This window comes from Triturus cristatus, chromosome 4_1 (genome assembly GCF_964204655.1).
Source record: "Triturus cristatus chromosome 4_1, aTriCri1.1, whole genome shotgun sequence".
In the NCBI taxonomy this organism is placed as follows: domain Eukaryota; kingdom Metazoa; phylum Chordata; class Amphibia; order Caudata; family Salamandridae; genus Triturus; species Triturus cristatus.
Window position 1 is genome coordinate 130,764,527 of NC_140585.1, and position 24,358 is coordinate 130,788,884.

Consider the following 24,358-nt stretch of genomic DNA (forward strand, 5'->3'; position numbering starts at 1 on the left):
GACCTGTGATCCACTCTCTATTTCATATTTGAACGTTTGAGATAAAGAAGCTGAGTGGGTCATAACCCCTTCTTTCTCCCTCCTTTTTTGATTTAAACATGATTGTATTGAAGTATCATCACAGGGGCATAATTGCATCTCTTGTGACCATTCCATGCTTTTGGGAAGCTTATCATGCGATGAAAGATATCTAATCTAAATCTGGCTAGCAGTAGTCTTTCATATCGGCTAGAAACCAGAATAAGATAAGGTTGCATGTTATATGTGGTCATTGTCATTTGGTGATGTACTACCGTAGGTTTAGATAGTTCTTTCGATAGCCATCGTGATTCTAGGAGTGCCATACATTTTCTTTTTAGCTCCTTCCTAGATATCATTCTCATAGTACATGGGTCCTTATAGAAATTAGGATGTCCTAAATCATTTAAAAAGTCACGGACATATTTTAACCATTTTAAATTCATTACATCAGTCATTCCCATAACATCCTTAAAAACATCTTGATTTACATGAGTTTCCTCGTTTGTCCACAGCCTGTGCCACAGCATCACTGGCTCTGTTTTAATTATATCTGTTAGAAATGGGACGCCTAATTCTGCGTGGCAAACGTACGATGATGTACTTCTGGGAAGTGCCAGTATATATCTCAAAAATGTATTTTCAATTAACTAGAGTGGTTGGACATTACAATGCCCCCATAATCCAGAGCCATACGTAGCTGATGATATGCATTTCGCTCTATAAATTTGTAACAATATTTGCGGGGGCCTTGTACCTAATTTCTTTGCGAAGTTATATAAAGCAGCAGTTGTCTTAATAAAAACAAGTCTTCTCGTTTGAACCGCTTGAACCCATGTTAAGTTATGATCAAATAAAACTCCGGAAACGTGATTACTAAAAATTTTGACAAAATGCTCTACCCATTTGTCTTCCGTTATGGCTATTTCTATTTTTGGGGTATCATCTGACTCCAGGAAGGGTGCCTGGACTGCTTTCCAGAAAACCGCCCCGTCCTTAGACTTGGCCGCTTCCTGTAAGGTTTGACAGTGCCCCTCCCTAATTTCCCTTTTACGTTGTTTTATTATATTTGAATAATCCTTCCTTGCCTCCTTCAGTTTAATTTGGTCCTGGGGGATTGTATGGGTCTCTCTTTTCAGTTTGGAATAGGCTTTGGTGCACTTTGAGTCAAACCATCCTTTTTCACGGAGCTTCTACTGGTTTTCCGTAGCACCTCGTTTATGACTCTGGTAACCTCTTGAAAGGATGCCAAGATTATATCGTTTGTTACATTTTCCGCTAGTAGTGCATCTATTGATAGTTTACTTTTCACCACTACTTTGTGAGTTATTTCTACTGGATCTACCAGCTGCTATTTTAGAGAGTATCAATTTCTCTTGTTCAATTCCAATTGTTCAGGGGGGTATGTATTCTTAAAAACTTGATTATCTTTACTAGTCAACAAGTTCAGCGATAAACTCAAAGGAAAATGATCACTCAATGTGACATCGTGGGTAACGAATTGAAACATTTTTCACGCCAAATTTGAAGAGAGTAAGATGTAATCTATCACAGTGGAGCAGCCTCTCCCGTGGAATGTACTCTCAAACGGCGCCCACTTATTACATAATTAATTCGCATAGCCTAAGTCTAGCTCATGCATCAATTCCTTTAAAATATTCCCATATTGGGTGTGAGGGAAGCGAGACATTGCCCCAGTGTTTCTGCCACCAATAATGAGTCCAAATAGATTGTTGGTTACCAAAGTTCAAAACCTCGGTTTTGTCCCCATTCAGTCGGAGGTAATTTGTTACCATGCAGGAGTCCACAGACTGCATGCAGGTAAAGAGGTGGTGCCTGGCCACCAGAAGTGCAGCACTGTTAAATTTTGGAATCTGTCACATGGACCGAGGGGACATTGTCGTCTTCCCTAAGTTAGCATGAGCACGAAGCAGACTGTCCGTTGCTTTGCACACGTTACCACATGTGCTTATTTTTAAAAACCTTTCTGGCTACTGGTATTTATTCTTCAATGGTGTGTTATATATATGTTGGTGTATATCTTCTAAATGTTTAAATGTTTTTATATGTCCTTTATATGTTCAGCTTGGGAAACATGCAGCATGTTCCCCATTTGAGTAACACACATCATTCATTTAGAGGATTGTCATGTGAATTCTTTGGATTGCGTCATATTTGGTTTATATGATTTATTTTTGTTGTCATTCAAAAATATTTTGTCATTGTACAGTTTTGGGTCATCTAACATTATTTATGTTGTATATACACGTGTATATTTTTATTTTTGTCAATTTTGAGTTATGTCATATTGATGTTATGTCTTGTTTATAATGTTACAGCCCTGACGAAGTTCCCCCGGCAAAGTTTCGGGAACGAAACGCGTTGGCTGTGTGCCAGTTTTAAGAAATGTATTGAAAAAAAGGACTTAATTACGGAATAACACTTCACGCTGCTTCTTTGACTCTAGAAAGAGTGCACCTTCCAACTTCTGTTATGAATTTTGGCTTTCATATGACACCCTTGGACGGCGGGTGTTGGGAAGAGATTGCACCACCACTGGAATTGGTAGTACTTATGGACTGGATGTGCATGGCCTTGGTCTGCCGTTTGTTCTTTCATTAACTATCTGTGCAGCGGCCTGTTCACAAGATCATAGTGCATCAAATGCAAGTGGGGTCTCCTGGGATTTTAGGGGACCTCACCACCAGACTCCAACACTTGATTTGATTGAGACTGCAGAAGAGAGCTCCAGAACCATAAATCTACCTCGCGTAAAGGAGACCTCTCAATATGGTTTGGGACAGATTTACGGATTCTAGGATTGTTTGATGAATGCGGGGACTTATACTTCATCCTGATTTTTGTGGGATTCATATGTGAGGTCCAGATGTCAAAGGCCACTAGATTATCCACCAATTCAGCACTGACTAATGTTAGGCGGAAATATTCCTAATTGGAGTCAGTTTCGGAGAATCTTTAAGTGGAAATTATGTCTTCCCTAATAAGTGATCTACACTTCCTCACGTCTAAACCACTGTGCGCATTTGTTTATAAGGGAGTGTTCATTTTCTTTAGTTAGGCTAGGTGTTCGTTTTGGGACATGAGTTAAAAAAATATGTTGTTTGGGGTTGGGCCCCTTTGGCTGTTCATAGGGGGGGTGTGCTTCCTGTATCATTGTCCTCACCGGATGAGTAGTTCTAGAGTGGTAAGGATAGTCATCCACAGATTTTAAGCGCTGGCACCTTGTTCTTCTGGGTCTATCTTGATTGCTATTAGAGGGTGCTGGAATGTAGGCAATGCCCTTCCGAAGTGGAAGACGGTCCACTCTTAATGGTTGGGAATCTACTGAATTACTGTATGTGGCCCTACTAGCCATGCTACCGATGGACTGTTCTTTTGGCATGATCTTCTGGAGCCTAAGCAATTGGTCCTACATACTTGAAGTGTCAACTGCTACTATTTTAAGGGAATCCAACAGTGTGCCGACTATTGTTTTGAGAGCTATAACCTCCTCCGTCAAATTACTCATCTGTGATTTTAGGTCATCAATGTAACCTTCTTTTGTGACCATGGTCGTGATAATAGATGGATTGGGCATAGGGGTTGGCGTTTCTGCTACTTCTGACCTTTGACGTCTCGAATCTGGGCTCATGGCGGGTTCTGGCAGTCTGCCATTTCTGCTGCTACAATGGGGCATAGGAGGTGCTATAGGATTGCAATGATTTGTATTACTTGGGTAACTCCTTAACCTGTCCCCTAACGGGGAGAGTGTAGACAAAACTCTTTTTATGGAAGAGTCCCTCTTCTCACTGATGGTTTACTCCCCGATGGGCCCACCCCTGATGATTTTGCATTTGACCCTTTGCCCTCTGATTTGTACTAGGCCTAGGGACTTGTTCTTCAAGGGCACCTTTGTTTGTGTTTTCTCCAGTCGTATCAATGATTCTACTTCCTCTATATGGTTGTTAATTTCCTCCAAGGTGCTCTTCCCCTTATCCCCCAATTTCTTTTTGGGATTCGATGTTCCCATGGCCTGGTCTAACGCTTTGCGCTTCCCTATTGCCTGTGGACCCAAATCGATAACCGGAATAGATGGCTCAATATAGATAGAGTGACTTAACTCGGAACCTAGCTACGTGTGCCACGATATGACCTGCCCACCAGGTCACATGAGTAGGTAGTAAACCCCTCACGTTGATACAACTTGAACATTAGCTGACCAGCATTCAGTTTGATGAATAAGTGGACAGTACCTTTGGGCTGAATTGGAGCCAAGAAAGTGGGCCCAGCCTGGCCTGGTCCGGTCAATGACGGGCAAGGACGAGCCCGTCCTTGGCCCGAGGGCGGCCCGCGCCACGGTGAAAGAGGCAGTGCTATTAGCGCGTTGGACACGCCTCCCCTCGTCAGTAGCAGCAGGTTTGAAACTCGCTGCACCCTGGGACTTGGAGTCCCACCAGTGTGGTAGGAGAGATCGCAGTCGTGCCCCACTGTCACTGACTAGGGCAGGAGTTGCACCCTGGGACCGAGATCCCACCAGGGTGTTACAGTACAGCAAGCAAGGTCCCCAACAACACTCAACGGCCAAAAACGTAAGAGGCAATTATGCTCTTAAACTAGAAATGCAAAACTTAGGGGCATATTATCAAGGACGGCGTTAAAATTATTGCCGTAGAGAATTCCAATAGAAGCCCATGTTCAAACCAGAACATGGGCTTCTATTGGAATTCTCTGCTGCATATTATCAAGCCCATTATCGCTGCTTTTAGCAGCAGTTTCCCGCCGCACAAACAAATTCCCGAAGGCATTAAGGCGCTAATGCAGAGCACCAACCAGGGGGTGAATGCATTATCCCTATGGTAAATGGACATTAAAAGGTAAAAAGCCAGGACTTCAAGAACTTACGGAAAGGAAAATGGGCTTCCAGGCAGGAGATGGATTGAGGGAGAGTATTCCGAATGCTTAGCTGCTGCCACAGAAAAAAGCTCTCCCTTCTCATCTTGCCCTCCAAAATCTGGGGATACCCAACAGATTTTTACCAGCAGAACGCAATTGTCTAGAAGGAACATACTGTTGAAAAAGATGCTTACCTCCCTCGGGGCCTGAATTGTGAAGTGTTTTATGAACAATGAATAAGACCATAAAGGCAATTAGTTTGGCGGCAGGGAGCCAATGCAGTTTCTGAATAGCAGCGGAGACTGAATGATAGTTCAGATCCAGAACGAGCCTTGCTGCAGCATTCTTGACAAGCTGCAACTGGTCAATGGCTGTTTTATTGCTGTCCAGGCAGAGAGCGTTGTAATGATCCATTCTGGACATAATCAGTGCCACAGCCACTTGTTTACGCAGAGTGAGAGAGAAAAACGGAAACACCTTCCTCAGGGTCTTGATCACCCAAAAGCATGATGATACTGTCCTACTGATCTGAAGATAAAAGGACAGATTATTATCAACCATGATGCCAAGATTCTTTGTGGCTTCAGCAGGGCTGGGACATTACCCCAGTGAATGAATAAAATCGTTATTCGATTACTATTAACAATAATCATAAAAGCATCATCATAAATAAATACATAGTAAGCTAAAAAAAAATGTGCACAATTTATACAAATACAAAAAGAGCATCACATTTACATGGTAAGGAGTATTCCTACTTTTAGGGAATCCACCTCATTCATAATGTAATAGATTTCCTACATTTTACCACGTTTTTCAAAAAATTTGCCAGACACCAAGTAACAAATTCATTATTTAAAAATTGTAGTACTAAAAACGCTGGTCGACATTTTTTAAAATCTAATTTCTTTAAAATTGGTAACAACCATTTTTTTCTTATCAAAGTATAAAATCTACAAAAAAATACGGTGTGAATTGTAGATTGTATTGAAGTTCAAATATCAAATAGAGAGTGGATCACAGGTCCTGAAAGAACCAGGGTTAGCAACAACAGTACTGGGTACTGTTAAGAAACCCTCAATCACGTTTTTTTTGCAGGTGGAAATTAGCAGTATGTTCGATTATCCGCTACTTGCTTGACAGCGTGACAGCATCATCATCGGGTTAATGAATGCTTCCTCCACCCGGAGGTAATTCCTCTGGTTTTTTCAGTAGTGATCAGAGAACCGTGTTGGGTGTGTAGTGAAGTGATATACAGTGAGTGAAAATTAAAAATTAAAAAGCTCGTAAAACCAGTTTGTAATTTTAATAGAACTGGGTTCGAGTTGAGTTTAAAACGCTTATCGTGCACAGAACAGACTATTTAGGTTCTGGTGCACTATAAAAATGTGTCCAAAAAAGACAGTACTGTTGTTGCTAACCCTGGTTCTTTCAGGACCTGTGATCCACTCTCTATTTGATATTTGAACGTTTGAGATAAAGAAGCTGAGTGGGTCATAACCCCTTCTTTCTCCCTCCTTTTTTGATTTAAACATGATTGTATTGAAGTATCATCACAGGGGCATAATTGCATCTCTTGTGACCATTCCTTCGCTTTTGGGAAGCTTATCATGCGATGAAAGATATCTAATCTAAATCTGGCTAGCAGTAGTCTTTCATATTGGCTAGAAACCAGAATAAGATAAGGTTGCATGTTATATGTGGTCATTGTCATTTGGTGATGTACTACCGTAGGTTTAAATAGTTCTTTCGATAGCCATCGTGATTCTAGGAGTGCCATACATTTTCTTTTTAGCTCCTTCCTAGATATCATTCTCATAGTACATGGGTCCTTATAGAAATTAGGATGTCCTAAATCATTTAAAAAGTCACGGACATATTTTAACCATTTTAAATTCATTACATCAGTCATTCCCATAACATCCTTAGAAACATCTTGATTTACATGAGTTTCCTCGTTTGTCCACAGCCTGTGTCACAGCATCACTGGCTCTGTTTTAATTATATCTGTTAGAAATGGGACGCCTAATTCTGCGTGGCAAACGTACGATGATGTACTTCTGGGAAGTGCCAGTATATATCTCAAAAATTTATTTTCAATTAACTAGAGTGGTTGGACATTACAATGCCCCCATAATCCAGAGCCATACGTAGCTGATGATATGCATTTCGCTCTATAAATTTGTAACAATATTTGCGGGGGCCTTGTACCTAATTTCTTTACGAAGTTATATAAAGCAGCAGTTGTCTTAATAAAAACAAGTCTTCTCGTTTGAACCGCTTGAACCCATGTTAAGTTATGATCAAATAAAACTCCGGAAACGTGATTACTAAAAATTTTGACAAAATGCTCTACCCATTTGTCTTCCGTTATGGCTATTTCTATTTTTGGGGTATCATCTGACTCCAAGAAGGGTGCCTGGACTGCTTTCCAGAAAACCGCCCCGTCCCTAGACTTGGCCGCTTCCTGTAAGGTTTGACAGTGCCCCTCCCTAATTTCCCTTTTACGTTGTTTTATTATATTTGAATAATCCTTCCTTGCCTCCTTCAGTTTAATTTGGTCCTGGGGGATTGTATGGGTCTCTCTTTTCAGTTTGGAATAGGCTTTGGTGCACTTTGAGTCAAACCATCCTTTTTCACGGAGCTTCTACTGGTTTTCCGTAGCACCTCGTTTATGACTCTGGTAACCTCTTGAAAGGATGCCAAGATTATATCATTTGTTACATTTTCCGCTAGTAGTGCATCTATTGATAGTTTACTTTTCACCACTACTTTGTGAGTTATTTCTACTGGATCTCCCAGCTGCCATTTTAGAGAGTATCCATTTCTCTTGTTCAATTCCAATTGTTCAGGGGGTATGTATTCTTAAAAACTTGATTATCTTTACTAGTCAACAAGTTCAGCGATAAACTCAAAGGAAAATGATCACTCAATGTGACATCGTGGGTAACGAATTGAAACATTTTTCACGCCAAATTTGAAGAGAGTAAGATGTAATCTATCACAGTGGAGCAGCCTCTCCCGTGGAATGTACTCTCAAACGGCGCCCACTTATTACATAATTAATTCGCATAGCCTAAGTCTAGCTCATGCATCAATTCCTTTAAAATATTCCCATATTGGGTGTGAGGGAAGTGAGACATTGCCCCAGTGTTTCTGCCACCAATAATGAGTCCAAATAGATTGTTGGTTACCAAAGTTCGAAACCTCGGTTTTGTCCCCATTCAGTCGGAGGTAATTTGTTACCATGCAGGAGTCCACAGACTGCATGCAGGTAAAGAGGTGGTGCCTGGCCACCAGAAGTGCAGCACTGTTAAATTTTGGAATCTGTCACATGGACCGAGGGGACATTGTCGTCTTCCCTAAGTTAGCATGAGCACGAAGCAGACTGTCCGTTGCTTTGCACACGTTACCACATGTGCTTATTTTTAAAAACCTTTCTGGCTACTGGTATTTATTCTTCAATGGTGTGTTATATATATGTTGGTGTATATCTTCTAAATGTTTTTAAATGTTTTTATATGTCCTTTATATGTTCAGCTTGGGAAACATGCAGCATGTTCCCCATTTGAGTAACACACATCATTCATTTAGAGGATTGTCATGTGAATTCTTTGGATTGCGTCATATTTGGTTTATATGATTTATTTTTGTTGTCATTCAAAAATATTTTGTCATTGTACAGTTTTGGGTCATCTAACATTATTTATGTTGTATATACACGTGTATATTTTTATTTTTGTCAATTTTGAGTTATGTCATATTGATGTTATGTCTTGTTTATAATGTTACAGCCCTGACGAAGTTCCCCCGGCAAAGTTTCGGGAACGAAACGCGTTGGCTGTGTGCCAGTTTTAAGAAATGTATTGAAAAAAAGGACTTAATTACGGAATAACTCTTCACGCTGCTTCTTTGACTCTAGAAAGAGTGCACCTTCCAACTTCTGTTATGAATTTTGGCTTTCATATGACACCCTTGGACGGCGGGTGTTGGGAAGAGATTGCACCACCACTGGAATTGGTAGTACTTATGGACTGGATGTGCATGGCCTTGGTCTGCCGTTTGTTCTTTCATTAACTATCTGTGCAGCGGCCTGTTCACAAGATCATAGTGCATCAAATGCAAGTGGGGTCTCCTGGGATTTTAGGGGACCTCACCACCAGACTCCAACACTTGATTTGATTGAGACTGCAGAAGAGAGCTCCAGAACCATAAATCTACCTCACGTAAAGGAGACCTCTCAATATGGTTTGGGACAGATTTACGGATTCTAGGATTGTTTGATGAATGCGGGGAGTTATACTTCATCCTGATTTTTGTGGGATTCATATGTGAGGTCCAGATGTCAAAGGCCACTAGATTATCCACCAATTCAGCACTGACTAATGTTAGGCGGAAATATTCCTAATTGGAGTCAGTTTCGGAGAATCTTTAAGTGGAAATTATGTCTTCCCTAATAAGTGATCTACACTTCCTCACGTCTAAACCACTGTGCGCATTTGTTTATAAGGGAGTGTTAATTTTCTTTAGTTAGGCTAGGTGTTCGTTTTGGGACATGAGTTAAAAAAATATGTTGTTTGGGGTTGGGCCCCTTTGGCTGTTCATAGGGGGAGTGTGCTTCCTGTATCATTGTCCTCACCGGATGAGTAGTTCTAGAGTGGTAAGGATAGTCATCCACAGATTTTAAGCGCTGGCACCTTGTTCTTCTGGGTCTATCTTGATTGCTATTAGAGGGTGCTGGAATGTAGGCAATGCCCTTCTGAAGTGGAAGACGGTCCACTCTTAATGGTTGGGAATCTACTGAATTACTGTATGTGGCCCTACTAGCCATGCTACCGATGGACTGTTCTTTTGGCATGATCTTCTGGAGCCTAAGCAATTGGTCCTACATACTTGAAGTGTCAACTGCTACTATTTTAAGGGAATCCAACAGTGTGCCGACTATTGTTTTGAGAGCTATAACCTCCTCCGTCAAATTACTCATCTGTGATTTTAGGTCATCAATGTAACCTTCTTTTGTGACCATGGTCGTGATAATAGATGGATTAGGCATAGGGGTTGGCGTTTCTGCTACTTCTGACCTTTGACGTCTTGAATCTGGGCTCATGGCGGGTTCTGGCAGTCTGCCATTTCTGCTGCTACAATGGGGCATAGGAGGTGCTATAGGATTGCAATGATTTGTATTACTTGGGTCACTCCTTAACCTGTCCCCTAACGGGGAGAGTGTAGACAAAACTCTTTTTATGGAAGAGTCCCTCTTCTCACTGATGGTTTACTCCCCGATGGGCCCACCCCTGATGATTTTGCATTTGACCCTTTGCCCTCTGATTTGTACTAGGCCTAGGGACTTGTTCTTCAAGGGCACCTTTGTTTGTGTTTTCTCCAGTCGTATCAATGATTCTACTTCCTCTATATGGTTGTTAATTTCCTCCAAGGTGCTCTTCCCGTTATCCCCCAATTTCTTTTTGGGATTCGATGTTCCCATGGCCTGGTCTAACGCTTTGCGCTTCCCTATTGCCTGTGGACCCAAATCGATAACCGGAATAGATGGCTCAATATAGATAGAGTAACTTAACTCGGAACCTAGCTACGTGTGCCACGATATTACCTGCCCACCAGGTCACATGAGTAGGTAGTAAACCCCTCACGTTGATACAACTTGAACATTAGCTGACCAGCATTCAGTTTGATGAATAAGTGGACAGTACCTTTGGGCTGAATTGGAGCCAAGAAAGTGGGCCCAGCCTGGCCTCGTCCGGTCAATGACAGGCCAGGACGAGCCCGTCCTTGGCCCGAGGGCGGCCCGCGCCACGGTGAAAGAGGCAGTGCTATTAGCGCGTTGGACACGCCTCCCCTCGTCAGTAGCAGCAGGTTTGAAGCTCGCTGCACCCTGGGACTTGGAGTCCCACCAGTGTGGTAGGAGAGATCGCAGTCGTGCCCCACTGTCACTGACTAGGGCAGGAGTTGCACCCTGGGACCGAGAACCCACCAGGGTGTTACAGTACAGCAAGCAAGGTCCCCAAAAACACTCAATGGGCAAAAACGTAAGAGGCAATTATGCTCTTAAACTAGAAATGCAAAACTTAGGGGCATATTATCAAGGACGGCGTTAAAACTATTGCCGCAGAGAATTCCAATAGAAGCCCATGTTCAAACCAGAACATGGGCTTCTATTGGAATTCTCTGCTGCATATTATCAAGCCCATTATCGCTGCTTTTAGCAGCAGTTTCCCGCCGCTAAAGAGGCCATAATTTTAACGACGTCCTTAATAAAATGCCCCTTAATTTGTACCAATACCTTGGAGTATTGTTTGAGGATACACAGCCATATTAAATATAAAGACAATCCTACAGAAACAGGAGCATTAGAAAAAAGCTACTCAGTTTAATTCAAGCACTTATGGTTGTCACCTGTCTGTAAATACAATATACACTTCAGTCCTCTGCATCAGTGTTTGGAAGATCCTCATGAAAAGTGAAGCTGTTATTTTTCTGCAGCCGCAATGAAGGATGCAGATCCCCCAAAATGTTGTGTAATGCGCACTTTGGGGTACATTGTGTGGAGTCTGCAAAACGCATGGTTCTTTTTGAGCCCAAGTGTGAAACAAAAACTGAGTAAAGAACATTCACATTCAGGTGCCGATCACGATCCGGTAAAAAAATTCCCCGTACGACTCGTATCCGGTCTTTTTACCGTACGAATCGTACAAGTGCCGTACAAACTGCCAATTACGATTCGCATGGGAAAAAGACCATACGAATCGCATTGGGAATAATTCCCCACACGTCCTCGGGTCGGAAAATGTGTCCGACACGTCCCCGGACGATTTACCGTACAAATGTGAAAAGTGAAGTCCGACCGCGGAATCACGATCCATCCCGTGCGTCCGATGTCACAACCGTATGTCAAAAACACCGTCCGCACCGAACTCCCATAGCAACCATGGAGACATGTGCCCGCATACGCGCCGACCCCAGCCCCCGTACGTTCGAGTCATACCCCCCGTGTATGTACACCCCCACCTGTGTATGTACACCCGTGTACGTGTCGTACCCCCCGTGTATGTACACCCGTGTACGTTAGATTCGAACCCCCTGTGTATGTACACCCCCACCCATGTATGTACACCCGTGTATGTTAGAGTCGAACCCCCCCGTGTATGTACACCCCCACCCGTGTATGTACACCCGTGTACATACGAGTCGAACCCCCCGTGTATGTACACCCCCACCCGTGTATGTACACCCGTGTACGTACGAGTCGTACCCCCACCCGTGTATGTACACCCGTGTACGTGTCGTACCTCCCGTGTATGTACACCCCCACCCGTGTATGTACACACGTGTACGTGTCGTACCCCCCGTGTATGTACACCCGTGTACGTACGAGTCGAACCCCCCGTGTATGTACACCCCCACCCGTGTATGTACACCAGTGTACGTTAGAGTCGTACCCCCCGTGTATGTACACCCCCACCCGTGTATGTACACCCGTGTACGTGTCGTACCCCCGTGTATGTACACCCCCACCCGTGTATGTACACCCGTGTACGTGTCGTACCCCCGTGTATGTACAGCCCCACCCGTGTATGTACACTCGTGTACGTGTCGTACCCCCGTGTATGTACACCCGTGTACGTTAGAGACGAACCCCCCGTGTATGTACACCCCCACCCGTGTATGTACACCCGTGTATGTTAGAGTCGTACCCCCACCCGTGTATGTACAACCCGTACCCTCACCCGCGTACGTATGGAGCGTACCCCCCACCCCAACAGTGTAAGTACGACCCGTACCCCCACCCGCGTACGTACGGACCATACCCCCACCCCAACCGTGTATGTACGACGCGTACCCCCACCCGCGTATGCATGGAGCGTACCCCCACCCCAACAGTGTAAGTACGGAGCGCACCCCAGGCCCCAACATCACCACCTTCACACAACATCGCGCATGTACGAGTCGTACCAAGCCAGACACAAGGACAGCACTGTACAACAAAATGGCCCATGTACACACCGTACACACGCTAAAAACGCACGTACACAACCAGGACAAAGCAAAACAACACAAGAATACACCATTCGAATGGCACAAAGCCACAAAACATGTCCAACAAGCACAAATACAACACATTCACTGACCTGCAACTGCCAAAATCCAAAACAGAGGCCCAAAACACAACCACTCCTTATAACACACCCACCCAAAGTTCAAACACAGCCACACCCACCAATGGACCAATAAAAAGGGCCCACACACACAAACCATGAGCCTTTGCAACAGACTCACTGCTGCCAGACCCCACAGACAAACTACAGCACCATACTTGAACCTTTACTACACCTTACACTTGCACACCTTCACACACACACCTTCACAATCACCCCCTCATCACATTCACACACATACCTGCACAGCCACTCCCACACACCCACAACCATCCACACACCCCCCCCCACCATCCACACCCTCACCCCTCACCATGCCCACTAACAAGAATCCAAAGTTCACTAGCCGAGAGTTGGAGGTCCTTGTCGATGAAATCCTCAGAGTTGAGCCACACCTCTTTGGAACATTGGTCAGACAGACCAGCATTTCAGAAAAAACAGCCATGTGGCAGACGATCGTCGATGCTGTGAATGCTGTTGCGGACACCATGCCCCATGCACCCAGCTGGACAATGTCAAGTCACAGGCCACAGAAAACACCAACACATGACACGGTAAGCCGGATGGCGGGAGGGTGGGCCACAAAAATCACATAGTGCAAATCAGAAGCAGACAACAATGCCCCCTGCCCATATGGCCTAGGTCACAGCCAGACAAACAGTGTGTCCCCACACAGGAATGACTTGCCAGCAAATGGCGGACGCCTTGCATCAACACATGGGGGTGACGGCACGTTCTTGCACATGACGGCAGCTAATGAACAGCCAACACTGTGAAAGAGTGGCAGCACACACCACCACAGCAGCAGCGCAGACACAGACACTACACCCAATGGGTGCCTGGTGATCAGAAACAAACTCACATCAACAATCCAAGGGCCATTCAAAGATCTGCTAACAGTGTGTGCCCAGGAAGCTGGGCTGAGGTGACAGAGGGTGACACACAGAGGGAGGGAGAGGGGGACAGAGAGGGAGGGAGACACAGGGAGACGGACAGAGGGAGGAGGCTGACACACAGAGGGAGGGAGAGGGGGACAGAGAGGGAGCGAGAAAGGGACACACAGGGAGAGCAAATCAGCCTTGTGGTGTGTGGGAATGTCTGCTCGTCAGCAGGTGGACTGCGTGCATGTAGACAAGGGTGGCCAGTGCCAGAACCCCCCCTCTTCTCCATGGCAAAACACAGGGCCATGTCACAACCTGTGCACGAGCACAACAACAGCTACCTGCATTATCTAAGTGTGTGGAACCACTCCATGTGCCCACGTACAGTGCTACACGGAAGGCGCCAATGCATGGCTCGCCACACCTGCTCACTCCACTGCTGACTGCAGTCACAATTGACGCAGCAAGTAAGACTGTGCCACACATAGGTAAAGTCGCAAAAGCTGTGCCCAAGGGACATACCCATGCACAAGTGCACTGTGAGTGGAATGCAAGACATATCCAAATTCCCAGAGGAAATGTGCCAACTTTGAAACCAATGAAACATGGATGTGGCATGGAACAAAATTAACATTGTCTCTCTCACACACAGGTCAACGTCGTGGATCACCCCCCAACACTGGGGGGGAAGACTCACAGGACCCGGCTCGGCGGGATGACAGAGCCACCGGCAGCGACGACTCTCACCACTCTGTGGACGAACCCGACCGACCTGGCCCCTCTGGTGTCCAACGACCTGCAGCACCTGCGTCAGGTACAACTGGGCCAACCACCACCCCCACTCCTGCCACATCCCAGGAGACACCCAGGATCCCTGCCCACCACCACAATGCAGCCAGGCTGGCCAGGAGGGACACGGTGTCCCGGGCACCCAGGAGGAGGCAGGCGACAACGCCAATGCCACCCCTCAGGGGTCCCGGAGACCCGATGTGCCCACAAGGGCAGGCCAGGTGCAAGTGGGCAGGGGTGGTGGGAGTGGAGGACGGCGGAGGCGCGAGCCTGACCGGTTGGCTGGGGAACCGGTATATTCCCATGTCCGAAACATCCTGGACACATACCGGCAGGACACCACGGGCATGGCCCAGGTTGTGTCCACCCTCAACAATATGAAGGGGACCCTCGATGAGATCAAGACCCAGCAGGCCCAGCAACATGCGAAGCAACATGCCTGTCTACTGCGACACCAACGGCGGATGGAGGACAGACAGGCTGAGCTCGTGACGGTGTTCACGGGAATTCACAGTACACTCCGTCGGATGGCCGACAACATGGGCAACCCTCCCTGTGCCATCAGGCGTAGAACATCACCACCCACAGGGAGGGATCAGGAGGAGGAGGAAGAGACATCCGATGAAGCATCCCAAACATCGTCACGGCCTGCTTCTGAGGGTCCCCGCAGGAGGGCGGGTCGTCCACGGAAAAGACCGTGAGGGTCGGCGCAACAGCACCATCTCCCAGGACACCTGGCCTGGCACCTGGCCCACTGGAGCAACAGCAGCACAGCAGCAAAAGACATTCTCTGCCACATGGACTTGCTGGTCACTGTCTGACCAATGTTGACAAAGACTGTGGCATGGACTCTGAGGATTTCAAATGGCAAGGACACCAACTCCCCTAGTGAACTTTGGATTCCACACACCCGGAAAGCCCCTCATGTCAAACCCCCCCCCCCTACCCCAACCAAAATAAAAAGTCACACCATAAAGAGAAGATGCCTACTGATTGCATTATTACCTTACATGTGTCTTGTAAAGTCTAACCATGCCTGAGTTCTCATTTGACTTCAACCATCCACACCCTGGGGCCTGAGTCTGGCACCGGACACACATGGGTCACATTGTATTAGGCAAGACAGACATGGAGCACCATACACACCCGTGATGGGCCCAACCAGCTGAGGGGGTGGCCGCACAACCGTGCCGACAGACATATTGAGTACAGCGACAGCCATGCGCAGAGGTCAGGGATCATGTGGAGTGTCCTGGGGGGCACCCAGGTATGTGTGGACAGGTGGCAGAACCATGTCCTGCAAGCTTGAGTCAGATGGATGCAGAGAATGGTGGCCTGGCCAACGTTGGATGCATGGGGATGGCACATGTCACAATACCCACACAGTCATGGACATCATGCACAATACACAGTCTAGTCCCACACAAACAGCTTGCATCTTGCTACTCTACACATAGACACATAGCCACTATCACGGAAAACCATGCCAGACATGCCGGATGCACCGTGGCAACACACCAGCATTGACTGAGAAGAGGCACCTTGGAGGCATAGGGACACCTTTATTAGTCATGTATTCGGGATTGCAGAGGCAACTCGGAGTACACATGAACGGGTCATGTGGAGTAACATGTGGGTCCAACACTGGCACCCCCCTTCTGCAGCACAAATGCGTGATAGCCATGGAACTGGCACACAAGTGTCGGCTAACAGCTAAACACCCCCTGCTGCTCACGGAGAGACTGCCATACACCATTGATCCGCTGATGTGGAAGTCCCACACCATGTCAAGCCAATGCAAACCGTATGTGTCCGAGGGCAGTGTAACACACATTGATGCCATCATCACATTCCACAATCCCATCACTGATGACTGTCAACAAGTCTGACCATCTATTCAGGTGTACCTAGCTGCATGTCATGTGTACCATGGTGATGCGACATGTCTGCAGAGGAACCAAACATCGACAGGGGCAGTGTGCATACATCGTAAACAACTGCCACACCCAATACACCCCTGATGCATCCCTTACCCTAAGGAGACTTCCAAACTTGTCCGTGCGTGTCCATGAGGAATAGCAGTGCCACAACAATGCAACCAGCAGTCGGCATGCGCAAGTACCTGGGGATGAGAGACACACAAGAAGTCAGCCACAAAAAGCACAGCCACTTGCATGTGCATGTACTCGACACATGTAAGGATGACAACATGGTAGGTCACAATTATGACTGGGGAAATACAACCATCACTGGCACCATCACTCCAGTGACACATCCACACACACCTCTGACTCACGTGGCATACATGCAGATGGACACACACATCGCAACACATGCCACACGGGGACCAATGCGTGCACACACAGACACTGGTACTCACCACTAAGCAAAGAAGTCGCGTATGAGCCGAGTCCGGATGTCCTCTTGCGGAACCACATCCTCCACATCACTAGCCCCATTGCCAAGACCTTCGTCCTCCACGGGTGGATGGTCCTGATCATCTTGATCCAGGATGAGTGGCACAGCTTTCTCAACTGCCATGTTGTGCAGCATGCAGCAGACCATGAAGATTTTGCAGACCTTCGCCGGGGCATATGGGAGGGCGCCGCCGGTCTTGTGAAGGCATCGGAATCGGCTCTTCAGGAGGCCAAATGTCCTCTCTATCACTCGCCTTGTCCGGCCATGGGCGGTGTTGTAGCGGAGCTGGGCCGGCGTGATGGGGTTGTGGAGAGGTGTGATCAGCCATGGCATGTTGGGATAGCCAGCGTCCCCTACATGGAAACCACATGGACATAAGTAGGACAGGAGAAGCGGTCGTGCTGGAAGTCTACGCAAAATACAGGACAGACAGAGTGTACCCACCAACAACACATGCTCGTTCGTTGCGCCTCATGATGTAGGCATCGTGTGCTGATCCTGGAAAACGAGCACAGACATGTGAAATCACCATGTTGGACAGACACACCACAAGGGCATTGATGGAGTGGTAGTGCTTGCGATTCCTGTACGCTACCTCTTGTGCCTGTGGTGGTACCAAAGCCACATGTGTCCCATCTATGGACCCAATGACATGGGGCATCCCTCCCAGGGCATAGAATCCACGCTTGACCCCAGTCAACATTTCAGGGGTTGGGAAATGGATGAACTCATCCAGGTGAAGCAACATGGCCTCTAAGAAATCATGCAGCACACGGCAGAACATGCTCTGGGACATGCCACCAACATGAGCTATGGTATTTTGAAAGGTACCCGTGGCAAGAAAATGTAGGGCTGCCATTACCTTCAGCTTGGGTGTCAGTGCAGTAGGATACCTGTGCAGCGGTTGCAGGTGTGGTGCCAGCCTCGCCGTCAACTCCAGAATCAACGGTTGGGGGAAGCGGTAGCACCGGATACAGTCACTCTCCCGCATGTCAGCCAAGTCCAGAATTGCTCGGGGAAGAGGCGGCGCTCTGCAGTAATTTGGAAGTGACAAGGAAGAGTGAGTGTACTACAACAACAATTTGTTGGTGCTGCGCACATGTTAATCTGTCAATACACATATGCGACATACGGAGTCAGGTATGTGCCACATGCCCTGGACACGTATGGCTGGCAGGTGACACTCCTACCAAGACCCAGCTACACACGGAGATTGTGAACCTCCACATGCCATGGCATGGGATTAGCTGTGTCCCAGTGTAAGTGAACAGCCAGACGCAACACAGGAGTGACATACATCCACACATCAGCAGAAGTAGGATGTCGATTGCAGAGACTGGTAGCGGAACACTAGAGCCACAGGTCACATGACATTACACTAGGACAGCCCACACACCTTGCCATGAAGGTGTACATGTGATGACTCACCACACATTCATAGAGAGGATGCAGACCTGTCCTTGTTACGCTACTCCGTGTCCCATGCATACATACGCACCTCACATCCGACACCACATGTGGCCTGGTGTGCGTAACTGTGTGCCATGTCCATCTGCACACAGACACATGTTGGTTGCTGCAACAGCTGATGCTTTTGAGGGAGCTCCAACATCAACCTAATGGGAACACACCACACATACATGACATAGACAAATCATGCACCGTGGGTAGTGACATGTCTGGTGTGGTAACCCCTGTACCGGGCATCAGGGGACACTTGCGTGTGTTGTTGACCGTGCCATGCCAGTGACGCTCATCCCAAGTGTGCAGTACGACATGCACACATGTCAAAGGAGTTAAGGGCATGCCTGGCACACATTGCACCGTCACACATAACATCTGTACACATCTCATCATACATCTGGTGCCTTCTCCACTCAGGAGTAATGTGCCACATCACAGCCTTTCACACCTATGCCCCACACATGTAGTACTGGCCAGACAATGCCTTGATGTCCATCCATGGACAAGTATGTCAGCCCTATTCCTTCCTGTGTGCTGCCTGTCACCACTGTGATGTGTGAAAGGCACCGTACTTTCGCTAAGAGGGCCTGTGTACGTTCCCTATCACTATGAGTGCTGCCGTATGTGTACCCATAGTGATAGTGAGCGTACACGCGTGTGTACGGTCCGTCTCACTATGGGTGTGCTCGCGTATGCGTACTCATAGTGATAGTGAGCGTACAGGCGTGTGTACGGTCCGTACCACTATGAGTACGCATACGCGAGAACACCCATAGTGATAGTGAGTGTACAGGCGTGTGTACGGTCCGTCTCACTATGGGTGTGCTCGCGTATGCGTACTCATAGTGATAGTGAGCGTACGCACGCGTGTACGGTCCGTACCACTATGGGTACGCATACGCGAGAACACCCATAGTGATAGTGAGCGTACAGGCGTGTGTACGGTCCGTCTCACTATGGGTGTGCTCGCGTATGCGTACCCATAGTGGTACGGACCGTACACGCGTGCGTACGCTCACTATCACTATGAGTACGCATACGCGAGCACACCCATAGTGAGACGGACCGTACACACGCCTGTACGGGCCGTTGATATGCATTTGGGGTGCCCTGGGGCCCCGGGACGCACCGTACCTGTGTGTGGAGCTCCAAATTACATAGGGGACACATGAGGGACAAGTATTAAGGCCTACATGCATGCTGGTTGTCATGGAGACCCAGTTTAAAGTTAGAATTTTTTTAAGCAGGTGCACAGCAGTAGTCAGTTTGAATGAATCTACTTTGTTGCAATGTGGTTCTGGAGGTGACATCATGCTGAAGAAAAAAACACAATAAGAACCCACTGACTGTGCTAGGTTTGAAGGGATTGGACGAAACATAGGATGCAAATGTGAGTGACCAATCACTCTGTACTCCTGTGCATGAAACAGGACAGCAAGGCAGATATAAGGCAGCCAGGTCCCATGAGGGAGCACTTGCCTGCACATCTTTGTATTCGACGACCCAGCTGCTGCTACTGATTCCCTGGAACCATGTCAAGGTCTGTGGATAGGTCACAGCCTTTCACCCTGGAGGAGAACCTGGCTTTGCTGGATGTGATCCTCCCACAGTACCCCCTGCTGTATGGGCGACCAGGGTATCAGGTGAGTGCAGAGTCTACTAGCACAGACTGTGTCCCTTTTTTGTGACTGTGACTTCTGGCATTGTGTCCAGGTGTGACACACATGCTATGTACTGTAGGGGGGGTCCCAGGGGGGGGAATGCCTGATGTCTCCCAGCCAGAGCATGCTGTGGTGCATGTCTGCCGTCCTCACTTGCATTGTGTTTACTGTGACAATCACTGCATGGTGCATGCCACATTCTGCCTGTCTTGTCCTCCTGGGAATGTAGCCTCTACAGTCCTCATGTGATTATGTGGTCAGCCCAGTGTGACAGGTGACTGTACCCACAGATGTGTGTTAGTTCTGTGTACCTTTGCTGAGAGTGTCCACATGATGTGTTCGTACCCTGGACATCGGTGTGTGTGTAAGTCCCCTGTCATGTGGGTGGGTGCATATGTGGAGTGTAGTACCCGGGCTGCATGAGGGATGGAGATACCCTGCCCATGTGATGTGAGCAGGGAGCAGTGCTGTGTGTCTGACGTGCAGAGCCAGCCCCACACCTGTGAGCCCCCCCCGTCTAGTGGCACATGTGCAGAGTGAGGTTTGTCGCTGCATTTGGCAATGGCAGGTGAATGTCCTGTGCCTGTGTGTGTCTGTGTACTCTGCTGCGGTAGCGTCAGTGGCCTGTGGCATGTGACTGCTTTGAGGTGCTGCACATTATCCTGGTGTAGCTTGTGATGCACAGTGTGAGCCTGGATCATTGATTGTGTGGTTGCCCTCATTCAACCTGTGTACTTTCAATGGCAGGAGAAGCAGCAGCAGGAAGGGGGTAGGTACATGTGTGTTTGTTGTGTGTCACCAGCATTTGTAAGTGCACAGTTGCATGGATACACTGCCAGGGTTTAAAGGTGCTGTGCAGATCCAGTTACCCACAGTATAGCTGTGCTCTCCTGCCTCCCTTCCCCTCCTTGCAATGAGTTCCCTGGTCTGTGTGTAGTCACTCCTTCACAAGGTAATGTAGGCTGGCGCTTTCTCCACGTGAACTATGCCTGTAGCATCATGTGTGGGGGTGGTGTGTAACAGGTTTGGGGACCTTGCCTGTGCCCTGTCCAGTTCAGTACATGTGGGTTCCATGTCAGTTGGCACTGATGCTGAGTCCAGACATGGGAGTTAGTCTCTCAAGTGTCATGCCTTACAGCGCGCATGTCCTATATTGTGGCCTGTGACATGATGTGCATGAGTGTGCGATACGCATGGTGCAGGGATGGTGGCGTGTGTTGCAGTCATTCCCATTCAGGACCATGGAGTTGTGTGGCCACTACTGTCCCCTGGGGCATATTTTCCTAGGTGTCATGTGTGTCATCACAAAACATGGACACTCTCAGTGTCTACAGCATAGGTTGTGCTCTGTGCCATTGTCCCCTGGCGCCATGTATATTGACGTAAAATGTAGTACAAGTGTCCACTGTACAGCCTGACCTGATTTTCCTTGTTCATACTCACGGTGGCCAGTGCCTGTGTGTCTTGTTACAATCATCTGATGATGGCCATTTGTACATGATTATTTGGACAGGCGCACCTTGGGTATTTTGTGTCAAATCTTGCATTTTTCCAGCCCATGTGTATTTCACCCAGACTAAGAGATGTAAGTGCTTCCTGTGTCTCAACAAATTGTCTCATGTAGGGGGTGGTTGGTGAGGGCAAACCCTACATGTCAAAACCTGAAATCTCCTTGCTAGGTCTGGCCAGTGTGTGCTGTTTGTCTGGACATACACTCAAGGTGCAGTGAGCCAGTCATGGTGGGCATGTTTTCAGTATTACCTATGCTGCATGTGCCTCAAGTTCATGGATATGGTCCTTGCTCATCCCTATTTTCGGCAACGCTGTGTGGTGCAGATGCAGTGCTGGATTGTCCCCAGGGCCTGGCTCCTATGTCAAACTCCATTTCATGTCATTTGCTATTGTGTCATGCTCTCCATGGATTTTCATTGGCATGGTGGGTCAACCAACTGTGTGTTGCATGCCCTACATCTGTACCTTGTTTTGTAGGTGTTACTGATCTTTCTTTGCAGGCTATGCACTGTAACCTATGTAGATTGTACTCATGTGACATATGTATACAGGTGTGTGATTAATTGCTGTCTCTTCACCTTGCCCACAGCATCGTCGGGGGACACGGAGGGAGACATGAGCACAGACGGAGCGGAGGGACCGAGCACCAGTGCCGGCGTTGACATCGTGGCTGGCACATTGAGTGGTACTGAGGCGGAGGAGAGTGAGGCCGAGGACCTGTCCACTGGCACGACAGAATATGAAGCTGACGGGTCCGAGGATGATCTCTCCGAGTGGGCGGAGGCTGCACCAGCAGCTGACAGCGGCACAACATCGCACCCCGCCCCCTCCATTGCCATCAGCCGCCTCCCACTTGCTCGTGTCCCTTCCCAGCGTGCCCGGTCACCACATGTCTCCTTCCTGCCAGGCACCGCACCCCCTGCCCCTGTCTCCACTGCTGCCGCCAATGCTGAGTCTGTGGACATCCAGCGGCAGTTGCAGGTTGGTCAGGCTGCGATCCTTAATGTCCTCCATGGCCACAGCCAAGTGCTGCACAACATGGAGGCATACTTGGAGGGCATTTTTTCATTGCAGGCTGACCAACGCCAGTTGCTGAGGTCCATAGACTCAACACTGACTGCAGCAGTGGGTCTCCTGCAGCGCTAAGTCCCACCCCCTACCCCTGCCCCATCCACACTTCCCACTCCCATGCCTGTCCCGCGTACACCCAGACGTCAGCATGCACCAACCACAACAGACACAGGCACCACACCAGCAGGGAAGGTCATACGCACACCTCCTGGCACGCCCACACAGGGTGAAGTAGGCACACCCACTGGGTCGGGGGGCAAACGTAAGTCATGCAGCCAGAGTGGGAGTCCGCATTCCACCCAATCCACTCCCTCCAAATCCCCTCCCCTCAGCTCTCCTGGCCACATGTCCGGCAAGGACTCCTTCATGGCCGCTCTGTCCCTGAGCCCCACTGTGACACCACCCCGCAAGCGGTCAAGGGAGTCCCCGGTCAGGGTGGTTGAGTCCCCCCCCTGTCCACACCCTCCCCCAGTGGCGCTGCGACCCATCCCTCTGCCCCCCCACCTCCTTGGGGCCTGTGGTTCCTTCGGGTGCAGGGGAGACGCTGGAGGACCTTGCTAAGGTGTGCAGCGACATCCTGGCCTCCGCATTGGGCACTGCCCCACCCCCTGTGGGTGAGTCCTCCATCCCTGCACCCACGACGCCTACCCTTCGCCCTCATGTCCCTGCGGTGCCTGGTCCTTCCCCCCCACATGATGCCCTCCCCGCTGTGGAAGACGAAGGAGTCTGACTGTGCAGGCAAGCTAGGGGACACGCGTCCCACTGTGTCCCCCATCCAGCTGTGACTCATGGACTGCCCTATGGGCTTTGTAAATATTGAACTTTATCCACACAAACATTTTTTGATAATGCTGAATAAAGCCATTTTTTTTTTCCTTAGATCACTACTGCTTTTCTGGTATTGCTGTTGGTGGGGCTGCTACATGATTTTGGGTGGTGAACATGTATTGGGTGTGTGGGAAATGTAGTGGTGTGCTGGTCATAGGGGGGACCCTGGTATCTGTGTGCCATCACAAGGTGTTAGCTAAGTGTCTTTGTTCATGTAAGCAGTTACTGCATGGTGAAATTGTCCCAAGGTGTGTTCCTTCCTCTGTGTACCCTGACATCTTCCCTGCAGGGTGTTTCCACTATGTGGTGCTGAGCTGTGTCTACATCAGCTGGGGGTGTGACGGACTCCTTCAACTTTGCACATGCATGCTGAGCGATGTCTCCACCTGCATCATTCGTGGCATCCTTGGTGGTCACTGTACTTGTGTATGTAGACTGTTGACAAGACTTCATGTGGACATGTTCTCTTTTAGGCGCTATGCATGTGTGTACTCCCTGCCTCGCACACATGTGGTACATGTACTGCAGGGTCTTTGTGCACCTGACTGACAATTGTGGCAATTTGATCTGTGGGTACTCCACCCTTATATTTTTTCCATGGGCAATGCTGGGGGCCTCTGCACCCACCCCTCCTGTGTCTGGGTACTGCTGG